Here is a 10164-nt window from a genome sequence, read left to right as displayed (position 1 = left end):
ACAATTTTATGGACTCTGAGGGAGAAGGTGAGGGTGGGACGTTCTGGGAGAATGGCATTGAGACATGTGTATTGTCATATGTGAAACAGAGCACCATTCCATGTTCGATGCATGTGACAAGGGCTCAGGGCCGGGGCAATGGGATGATCCAGAAGGATGGGATGGGGAGGGAGGTGGGTGGGGGGTCCGGGAAGGGGAACACATGTAAACCCATGGCTGATTCATGTCAATGTATGGCAAAAACTATTACAATATTGTAAAGTAATTAGCCCCCAACTAAAATAAATAAATTTATTAAAAAAAAAAAAAAAAAAAAAGACTCCGTGCTCCCAATGCAGGGGGCCTGGGTTGGATCCCTAGTCAGGGAACTAGACCTCACAGGCCCCAAATAAAGATCCTGCACGCCCTAACGAAGATCTAAGATCCCACATGCCGTTAACTAAGACCCGGTGCAGCCAAATAAACGAATACATATTTTAAAACAAACAAACCAGGACTTTCTTGACTGCAGCATCACCACTGCCATCTTCAAGGCTGCAGTGTGGTTCAATCAAGTGAAGGAAGCTGCAGCACGTGAGCAGACAGATTACTGCTGATGCCATGTACAAAGGCAGAGGGGATTGTATATTCTATCTTCTCAAAGAGCAGGAGATATGTTCCTTCTGCAAGGACAGCGCAGCAAGTGTCAACAGATATCTCCATGCTTGAGCCCTTCACCTTGCCTAAAGGAAAACTGCAAGCAGGGGTTTTCTTAGCAGGAACACAAGTACACACAGCACCAGAGGCATTTTGCTGGCAAAGTGGTCCTTGGTGAAACAGCTGCAGCCGCTTCGCTCTTCTTCATCCACTCATCAGGTTTTCCCAGAGCCCACTGTAGCCCAGTTGAGAGTATCTGGACTCAGTTCCTGATTTGACCACGTGCTTAACTTGACTCACTTAAATCTCTTCACTCTGGATTTCATTAAATAGAAATATTATCTGTATACTGTCTTTCCAGAGTCATGAAGAAAATAAACTGACTTCTCACATGCTAACATTTAGGACACTTAGCACATAGAAAAGACTTGATAAATCCCGGTCATGAGTACTATGCTTAGTCAATATTTTATTATTAAATAATAAAGATAAGTAGAAAGACATTACCCTGTAAACTTAGCTTCAAGGTATGGATTTCACAGAGCACTAAGTTTTCCTTTCTGTTACTTTAAATTTTTGAGTAGAAACCACAAAATATAATTTACACTCAAATTATCTTTATCTTATTTATTGTACCCTAGGTTATGAAGCTAATATTGAGAACTTTATTGCTTCATGTTCCATTTTTTAAAAGGTGAGTGTATCGCTGTTCTAGGGTCAGAAATCCAAACGTAATTTTTGGTTTGGTTTGCTACATAAACATCTGTTAGTCAAAAAAATATATGAAAGAGTACTTAATTTGCATTGAATCTTCCAGTTCTAGGCCAAAATATTTTATACAAACCTCTTATAATGTCAGTTATTATAACTGGTATATTTAGAACTACACCATTGTTTATTATTCAGTTTTTATTTTTTGGCCACACCACTCAGCACATGGGAACTTAGTTCCCTGATCAGGGATCAAACTCACATCCCCTGCATTGGAAACGAGGAATCTTAATCACTGAACCACCAGGAAAGTCCTGCTACCCCACTATTTTTAAACACCTTCATACAACCACATTGCCTAGGTGTAGTAGAATCATTTAAAGATTATGAGTTTTTTTAGTACTTTATAAACAAGATTTTTCACATCTGAGGTATACATCTTTGCATATATTAACAAGAATATGTGTAGGATGAATTCCCAAAGTAAATTTACTGGTTCAAAAGTTACAGCTAGAGGGAGGTGGGAGAGATGTTCAAGTGGGAGGGGACATGGATAAACCTATGGCTGATTCATGTTGATGTTTGGTAGAAACCAACACAATACTGTAAAGCAATTATCTTTCAATTAAAACTAAATAAATTTAATATTGATATTTGGCATAAAACAACAAAATTCTGTAAAGCAATTATCCTTCAATTAAAAAATAAATAAAATCAAAGTCAAAATAAATGAATAAATTTTTTTAAAGTTATGGACATTTTTACATACGCAATCAAATTGCCTTCCTGAAAGACTGTGATAATTTATACTGTCACCAGCAACGGAATTGCTTTTCTATCCAATACCTTTATTAATGTTAATTTTAAAAACTGTTATTAGAAAAGGTTGAAATTAATGCCCAAAGGTGGAGGTTGAGTAACTTGTCAATTTTAACTGTGTACATTTGCCTCCATCCTCTACAAGCAAAAATAACTTACCTCTATTACATCTACTTTTTAGCTTCTATATTTACTATGTATTAAGTTGTTTTAAAAAGTTTCCAATTAGCTAAAGAAATAATTTTAATTATACAAAGTTTAATACGTCAGCCCTAGAATACAAAGAGTTGGGCAGACCCGGTTTTAAGTATCTGTATTGTCGTAGATGTGTTAGCATTCAAAAGATCCAGAAGATGGCAGTATACTGATGTTTTTCTTAAATTCTAGAGAAAAATTTAAGCGGGTAATATCGGAAACTGCAGATTGTTCCCATTTTTATTTTCTTTTTTCTTAAAATGGTGCAAGATCATGAGATGTAAGGCAGTAAGGAATGAGTAGAGGAGCCCTCACACTTAGGAAAGAGCAGTCGTGGTGGATGGACAGGGAAGTTGAGGACTCTTGCTTCAAATTTCAGCCCTTTGGGCCAGTACACTGTAAATCAACATTTATCTGTAGGTGAAATCATCTAGTAATGCCCTCCCCACAAGACTATTATAAAGATTAAATAAGATAAAATGTATAGGTGTGTGCAGCCCTGAGAATATCATGAGCATTGTGGCTTTAGTTTTTAAAATCCTCCTCTGTTAGAGATATCTACTGCCTGAAATAATATCGTTTCTTAAATTTGCTTTTAAATGCTTCATTTAAAAAAGAAAAACTGAGGCAGAGTGATAGATAAAGCAAAATTGACAAGTTATTGATAATTCTTGGAGTTGCTATAAGGTTAAGGGGATTGGTGATGCTATTCTATTTGTGCATATGTTTTAAATTGTCATGTATATACACACATGCATCACTCTGGATGAAATGCAGAGACTGGGTTGCAGGGCAGCAGCAGTGGAAGCAGAGAGGGCAGGGAGAAAGATACTACAGTAGTCCACATAGAGGTAATGGTGGCTTAGATAGGACTGGTGGGATTGGAGATCTTAGAAAACTGGATGGGCTCAGGATACTGTGGAGATGATTTGGGAGGGAAGAGGTGATTTGGGGTGGAGGGAAGACAAAGTACCACAAGTTCTAGGTTTTGGCATTATTACAATTGGGGGATGGGACTGTGGGGGCTGCAAATTTGGAAAGAGTTCTAAGTTTGAGATTTCTATCAGGCATGTTATAGAAATGCTGAATAAACAACTGGATGTAGTTCACAATACAGGTCAGGACTAGAAAGGTAGTGGGGTGTGCAGGCAGAGTTGTTAGATAGTATCTACTGTCAGGGGACTAAGTGATGTCAACAAAGGAGTGAAGAAATAGAGAGGTAACCTCAGGATAGATGTATAGAGACTGAACAAAGGAGAAGCCAGCAGAGTAGTGATGTCCCCTCTGTAGAACAGGACTGTTACAGGGCAGACTAGATATGCTTTGGTATGTAAACCACTTAGCGACTAAACCACAACAACCCCTTGTGGCACATAGTAGGGCTTCAACAGTCATTATCCCTCTTTGCCCCGTTTGTTTCTCACAGATGCCCTCTCCTCTCACTTCCCTGGGGAAAGCAGAAAACAAAGGCCGTCAGGAGCCAACACATCAACAACTTCCTGCTTTCCTCACAACTCAAACCTACTGCTGAATCTATCATCTACTCCCTCTTCCTTCCAGCGTCCCAAGAAGACAAACTCCCTTTTCAAAGGTAATTGTTCCCTCACAGCCTGCCAGTTCTATCTCTCTGCTTCTGGGGCATTGCCCTACCAATTACGACATTTTGTCTTGTACTTTCTCTTCTTTCCCTTGTGTAGATTCTTCCTCTCAGTCTGTAAGCATGAGTTCATTCCACCTTTAAAAAAAAAAAGTCTTCCTTTAGTGATTTTTCTCTAAAAAGTGCTGCTCAGTTTTTATTGTGCATATGAAATACAAATGGATGTATTTATAGAACAGAAATAGATATGCAGGCATAGAAAACAAACCTATGGTTACCAAAGGGGAAAGGGGAGGAAGGGATAAATCAGGTTGGGATTAACATATGCACACACTGCTATATATAAAATAGATAAACAGGGACCTTCTTATAGTACAGGGAACTATACTCAATATTCTGTAATAACCTATAATGGAAAAGAACATATATGTATATACATATACATATATATGAATCACTTGGCTGTATGCCAGAAACTAACACAACATTGTAAAATCAACTATACTTCAGTTTTAAAAAATTAACTATATTTTTTACATTTACTATAAATGTAAAAAAACAATATTGTGCATGTGAAATATAAAGGGATATTGCTAGCGTGTAGATTAGCATTCAGTAGGTAGAGAGGCTGCAGAGCTGAGGTTCTCCTGAATGCTGAGGCTGATGCCACTAGTCCACAGACCACACTTGTAGCAGTGGTTCTCAACCTTGACTGTGTGTTACCTAGAGAGCTGTAAAGAATGCTAGTATCTGGTGCCACTCCCAGAAATCTTGGTACCCTTGACACAGAATATGGACTCAACATTGGGCTTCCCTGGTGGCTCAATCGGTAAAGAATCCGCCTGCAATGCATGGAAAGAGGAGCCTGGCGGGCTGTAGTCCACGGGATCAGAAAGAGTCAGACTTGACTGAGCGACTAAGCACACGCACATACATGGGCTGAGCGTTAGAATTTTTTAAAACCTCCCCTGGTGAGTCTAATGTGCAGACAATATTGAGAACTCTTAACTATCCAGGGGGTGGAATTACAAGGGACTTTCTACATCATACATTTCTATAGTGTTTGAAGTTTTTGCCAAATATTACATCGTTGCTGCTTTAGTTACTAAGTCTTTTGCAACCCCATGGACTGTAGCCTGCCAGGCTCCTCTGTCCATGGGATTTCCCAGGCAAGAATACTGGGGTGGGCTGCCACTTCCTTCTCCAGGGGATCTTCCCAACCCAGGGATCAAACCCATGTCTCCTGCCTTGGCAGACAGGTTTTTTTTTAACACTGAGCCATCAGGGAAGCCCAAATATTATATTACCTTGGACTTAAAAAAAAAAAAAAAAAAGGGAATTAGAAGAAGAATGAGGAGGAGAAGGAAAAAAAAGGAAGAAGAGAAGAAAAGGGGGAGGGGAGAAAGACAGAGGAAGAAAACATTTTCTTGACCTAGTAGATATAGCACTTTCCTTTTCAATCAAATTTCCTGAAGAGTCCACTTCCCCACTTTCCATTCACATCTGACCCTCCCGAGCCTGGCTTCTGTGCCTTTTCTTTCTAAAGCTGTACTAACAATAACCACACGATGCAAGGGGCCATGTCTCAGTTCTTACCTTACTGATCTTTGACCAATGTTGCAAGAGGTCTTGGGAAACTAAAGCAATATTCCAGCATGCACCATATCTTTAATGATTTTTTTTTCTTCTTTCTTGTTGACTACAAAGGATAATAGTAAATTATGAACGATTCTGTTTTGTCATCAAACTGGGAAGAGTGCTTATTGACACCTAGCAACAGATGAAACATATACGCATGCAAAGTTCTTGTTTTAAAAAAATCTCTCAAAAAAAAATAAAAATTTAAAAATCTCTCCATATCCAAAATTAATGTCCACTAATGTCCTAAAGGAGATAAAAGAGTCAAAACATTTCTCCCTTTTGAAGCAGACTCTCAAGCATTGTAGAGAAGTTTCCCTGGGTCTGCTCTCTCACAAAAGGAGAGGGGGGAAGTAGGGGTGTCCAAGAGAGCTTGAACGTTGAAAAAAAAAAAAAAGGAAATAATTTTTTACAAATATTTCATAGCTTGTGTCAGTTCAGGTCCTCCAGGAAGCAGATGCTAAGATCAAATTCAAGTCCATGAGAAATCTATGACACAGAAAGGGAGGAGGGAGCAGGAGGGGGCGGGGAGAGCCTCACACTGCAAGGAAAGAGAGAAGGGAGAGGGACTGAGGAGGGTAGCATCAGAGGAGAGTGCAACTCGAGAAAGTCTCAGCCAGGCCAACTGCCCTGCAGGGGCTCCCACACGTGGGAAGGACTGGCCCAGCTCTGAACCCCTACCATGCTGAGTCCCTGGCTCCAAGCAGCCTGCCCAGAGTGGGGTTTTTGGACCCCTACAGTGGGTCCCCACAGAGGGCTGCTGGCCCTTGACCTTCTTCATAGCAGGATCCCCAAGCAGCACACTCCCATGCTGGCCAGGACTGAAACTTGGTGCTTAGTACTTGAATAATTTGAATATGGTTTGGGCAGAATAAAGAGGCAACAGGATGAAATTTTTAAAAAAAAATAAAATTAAGCATTAAAAAAGTAATTTTTAGAAAGAGGCAACCAAAATAATCCTTTAAGAGTTCTATCTCTTAGCTTCTGAAACTTTCATCTCATTCCTTATCTTAAAAGCCCCAAAATAGGTCTAGTCTACAAAAAAAAAAAAAGAAAATTGGCCCTAATTTGATAAAATGCACTAGACAGTCTTTGCTGACTTATTGAAACAGCCCACCCAGCACTTTCAGGTTCCTCTCTTGGCTCTTCTTCCCCATCCAGTCCTCATCTTTGGGATTCATCATCGGTCCTCTGCCTGACCCTTAAATTCTGTCCTTCCTCAAGCTGTCCAGTCACTCTATCTCCAATACCCAGGTTGCTGTTTTGATGGGATGATATTTGATATATTAACTAATGCACTTTTTAAAATAAAATTTCCTCTCATCTTGCACCATCCCTTCACCCATCCAGTTATGGGAAGTGGGATAGATACTAAAGATAGGCAGTACTCAAATCTCTCTTTGGGTTTTATTGCTCACTGTGAGGCCTAGGGGTAGGAATGGGGGTTTACAGAGAATTGGGGACAAAGAGCAGGGGCCCTTCTGGAGAATATGCTCATCCCAGTATTCTCATCTATTCTCCCTTCTCTCTGCCTCTGCATTCCAGGGAAATCAATCTAGTGTACAAAGCTTAGAGATGCAGGGGTGTCAGATCAGGACTGAGCCAAAAATTATAGTTCATTAATCTGTACTAAAGTTGTCTGCAATTAGTGACAGAATATTTTGACATTGGACAATAGGAATAAAGAATTGAGGTTTGAGCAAAAACTCAAGTCTTAGCCATGGAATATAGAAAGAAGTATATTTTGAAAAATAAAAGGATATCTTTTAGATTTAACCAGATACAATCAGTTCAGTTCAGTCACTAAGTCATGTCTGACTCTTTGCGATCCTGTGGACTGTAGCACGCCAGGCCTCACTGTCCATTGCCAACTCCCAGAGTTTACACAAACTCATGTCCATTGAGTCGGGGATGCTATCCAAATATCTCATCCTCTGTCGTCCCTTTCCCCTCCCTTCAATCTTTCCCAGCATCATGGTCTTTTCCAGTGAGTCAGTTCTTCACATCAGGTGGCCAAAGTATTGGAGTTTCAACTTCACCATCAGTCCTTCCAATGAATATTCAGGACTGATCTCCTTTAGGATGGACTGGTCATGCTCAGTTACTAGGTCATGTCGGACTCTTTGTGACTCCATGGGTTGTAGCCCGCCAGCCTCCTCTGTCCATGGGATTTTCCAGGCAAGGATACTGGAGTGGGTTGCATTTCCTTCTCCAATTAGCACTACAAAAGCCACCTGTTAAATCAAATGCCTGAAACCTTAGCAGTCAGTTTATCCTCCCAAATGCATGCTTTGTTTACATGGATCCTAAACAGTTAATATTGGAAAATGTACTATACCTTAATCACAAAAGGAGACTACAAAGAATTCCAAGACATGAGAAAATGCAAGAGGTCACCATGTATGAATGTAAATCCTAGATTCATGAGGCTAATAACAATTAAGGAGACACCTTTGTCCCTGTGCCCAGTCTTTGTATTACATTGGCGTACACTCCTTTCTAGAATCTCAACAAAGAACACACTTTTTAAATGTTAAAAGTAATCATTATTTGCTTTCTTGTACAGAATATAAAATGCCTTAAGGTGTTTAAGAAAGGATTTTCAGGTGTTAAAAGAGGTAAATCATTGGGTAGATTCTTCAGTCTGCTAACAACAAAAAAGGTCGCCTACAAGTTGAACATTATTAACTTAGTAAATTGTACACATATAAACACTGTACACGTATAAAAGAATTCCTTAGAAGAAATGGAGTAGCCATCATGGTCAACAAAAGAGTCTGAAATGCAGTATTTGGATGCAATCTCAAAAATGACATAATAATCTCTGTTTCCAAGGCAAACTATTCAATATTACAGTAATTCAAGTCTAAGTTCCGACCAGTAATGCTGAAGAAGCTGAAGTTGAACGGTTCTATGAAGACCTACAAGACCTTCTAGAACTAACACCCAAAAAAGATATCCTTTCCATTATAGGAGACTGGAATGCAAAAGTAGAAAGTCAAGAGATACCTGGAGTAATAGGCAAACTTGGCCTTGGAGTACAGAATGAAGCACAGGGAAAAGGCTAATAGAGTTTTGCCGAGAGAACACACTGGTCATAGAAACACCCTCTTTCAACAACACAAGAGAAGATTCTACACATGGACATCACCAGATAGTCAATACTGAAATCAGACTGATTATATTCTTCACAGCCAAAGATGGAGAAGCTCTATACAGTCAGCAAAAACAAGACTGGGAACTGACTGTGGCTCAGATCATGAACTCCTTATTGCCAAATTCAGACTTAAATTGAAGAAAGTAGGGAAAACCACTAGATCACTCAGGTATGACCTAAATCAAATCCCTTACAATTATACAGTGGGAATGACAAATAGATTCAAGGGATTAGATCTGATAGACAGAGTGCCAGAACTACGGATGGAGGTTCGTAACATTGCACAGGAGTAACATTGTGATCAAGACCATCCCCAAGAAAAAGAAATGCAAAAAGGAAAAATGGTTGTTTGAGGAGGTCTTACAAATAGCTGAGAAAAGAAGAGAAGCTAAAGGCAAAGGAGAAAAGGAAAGATATACCCATTTGAATGCAGAGTTCCAAAGAATAGCAAGGAGAGATAAGAAAGCCTTCCTCAGTGATCAATGCAAAGAAATAGAGGAAAACAAGTATTTCATGCTGTTTATATTGCCTGCCCCTAACACTGTGTTTGACTTTGCCACCTCAACCCTGGTGCACACTCAAAAACGAAATAGAATGCTGCCTGTAAATACACAGACATAGGAAAAGTACACGAAAATATTATTAGTGAGTTAGAGGACTATTCTACTAGTCATTCTGAGTCATGAGGTTACAGGTTACTTTTATGTTCCTTTCTTCTTTGTCTGTTTTTGAATTTTCAAAACCATGTATAATGAGCTTACAGTTTCACGATAGGGAGGAAACACAGATTTATAGGATTTCACAACTATAGTAGAATTCTCATTCTGTTTTCATGTCTTCTCAGCTCTGAGGCCAATGACTCACACATAATAGGTGCTTGATAAATAAATATAAGAGAAGAAAGTAAACGAGAGGAAAAAAGGAAGAATGGAATGGGAAAAGGTGTCTTTTGAGTACCTTCTATTTGCCCCTCTGTATCCATCCTCCACCCTGCTCTGGACCCTAAAAGACTGACCTACATGAATAGCCTAGGTGAGCTCCTTGTTCTGTTTTCTGGTTATGCCGCCAAGGGGGAGAACCCTGGCACATCAGAAGTAGGAATAGATATTTATCACCTCAGATACCTCCCCATGGATCACTGCAACCACCCAGACCCAAGACCCTTCCCACACAGCTCTTCTGATGGGTAAAGCACACCCTCCCATTTCCCTTCAGACCTTGGAGTAATGACGTGCCTTGCTTTTACTAGATCCAGTCCTTTGTGCTGTTTTTACATCTGGCCTAACCCTTTATAAATAGTCCCTTTATTAAGCTCTCCTCCGATTGTCCAGTTTGAATGTACCCTATATGTATCATTAACCCCAGACAGATACAGTTTGTTGGTGACAATAACCCAACAAGTTCTATTCTA

Source organism: Giraffa tippelskirchi, chromosome 8 (genome assembly GCF_054371585.1).
Source record: "Giraffa tippelskirchi isolate mGirTip1 chromosome 8, T2T-mGirTip1v1.2.pri, whole genome shotgun sequence".
NCBI lineage: Eukaryota > Metazoa > Chordata > Mammalia > Artiodactyla > Giraffidae > Giraffa > Giraffa tippelskirchi.
Note: the sequence above shows the minus strand (reverse complement) of the source record.